General features: G+C 41.9%; 1 long non-coding RNA gene across 1 annotated transcript; it reads left to right on the top strand.

Moving 5' to 3' along the window:
- The first annotated feature begins 418 nt into the window (after positions 1-418).
- LOC120908307 lies at positions 419-1,361 on the top strand. The gene is made up of 2 exons (XR_005741118.1): positions 419-884; positions 1,209-1,361. It is a non-coding gene; the product is annotated as an uncharacterized LOC120908307 (long non-coding RNA).
- The last annotated feature ends 457 nt before the right edge of the window (positions 1,362-1,818 follow it).

Genomic DNA, 1,818 nt, shown 5'->3' with positions numbered 1-1,818 from the left:
ATGAACCCGCTTGGCAAAGAGTAACTCATTTTAATGCCTCTCGCTACCCCTGGCCTTAGTTTTGAAGGAATCATGCGACACACTCGCACTCCACCCCCATGGAAAAACGCTCCCACCATCGAGGTGTTGACCAAAATTTCGCTGTGTGCATGAGACACACACTCGCACTCCTCCACCTCTCCATAGCCGATCGCTCCCACCGTTGCGAAGTTGCGAGAATTTTTGCTCTGAGCGTGAGACCCTGAAGCGCAAGAGATGACACTATGTGTAAAGACGATCATAATTCGATATGGTCAAACAGCGTCGATTATCGTTTCATTTATCTGGTAATGATGTTTTCACTTCATCAAAATTTAAAACATTAACAACTAGGCTGATAACAATAGTTGAAATGTAAATCAGAATAAATTAAATTCATTTGAAGTAAAATAAATTCCATTATACTCTATTTTGACCATATGATCAACACTTGTACATAGTGCCATTTACTTTGTGTTCTTCACTCTCGCGCTGTGTTGTGATCGTTCGAAACTCATTGCCAGAACGAATGCAATTTTCATTTGGGAAGGATTGGTGCTGGAAGATGCAGCGAAAATCATTAAATGTGAATAGAAAAGTGGTTAAGTAAATCGTGAAAGATGTCAACGCAGGCGTAAATGCAGTTTGTTTTGTTACATGATCTACGGGTAAGTGCATGCATAAGAAGAAGAATCTTGCAAATGATGTTTGTGTTCTAACAATCGTACTGCTTTTAATGTTTGTTTATTCTTCTATTATTTTCCATCACACCTAGCTATTTCATTGCCAAAGCTCCTGATAACAGATCAAAGCAGATGGATCGGGCATACAGTGTCACCATTTAACATTAAATATCTTCTTGATCGGTAAGTTTTAAACAGTACTAGTTTTGTTCGCCATTCTAATGCTCGATTAACACTTTGACCGCCGGCCTGACGTCACAGTTTTTGAGTGAACTTGTAGCGCATGGCAAGAGAACGATGAGCGCGACAGTTTCTCGTGCCATTGTTATCACTCTTTTGTTTCATTGCGATAAGCGGCGTAGCACATTTCGTTCTCGTTCTCTCTTTCCTACCTCATTCGTTCTCAAGAGAATCACTGAGCGTCAGATGCAAAGCTGAACGGTGAGCAAATCCGTCATGCGAATTTATATGACACGGCGCTTAAAGTGTTAATCTTTCATTCCTCAGGCAAACGCATCAAACACCAAGTGTTTCTCTTCCAACAGCACGCGCTATCGGTGGAGCAAGCAGCCAACGATTTGATCGCCAGTACGCGCCATCAAGAATTGATATTTTGCCAAACAGTACTGTGAATAAAAAACTGCACACTTACTGTCGGAATATCCTGGAATTTTTTGAAGCGTCTACGCTCATGGTAATGGTGGGTTCGTTGAGGAGAAGGAAAGAAAGGGTGGGAGCGAGGATTAACCAAAAACGCGCCATTGAGAATGAGGGGAGGTGCGCTCAGCGCTCACGCTGGGACACTCACGATGCTTGAAATAAAATGTTAACAAACATCGATTTCAAGCATGCATGTCACGCGACATTTTGCCAAGCGGGAATAATAAACGCACCAACTGGCTATTTGCAAATTACCCAACCGGCATTATCGCGCGATTTTTATGTGTATCTATAATTTTTCTCATTCTAACATTCAGAAAATTTTTCACTCTGTCTTGCTCTTCTGGGTGTTGGTCACTTTTTGCTCGCAACTTGGCTGTGTTTCACCAACCATCCTCATGTTGCATATGGTTCTTCTCTTTCCATCGTTCGAGAGAAACTCTTGTGTCTCGCTTTT

The sequence above is a fragment of the Anopheles arabiensis genome, unplaced genomic scaffold, assembly GCF_016920715.1.
Source record: "Anopheles arabiensis isolate DONGOLA unplaced genomic scaffold, AaraD3 Autosomal_pericentromeric_contig0015, whole genome shotgun sequence".
In the NCBI taxonomy this organism is placed as follows: domain Eukaryota; kingdom Metazoa; phylum Arthropoda; class Insecta; order Diptera; family Culicidae; genus Anopheles; species Anopheles arabiensis.
This window is presented reverse-complemented; position numbering and strand designations above follow the sequence as displayed.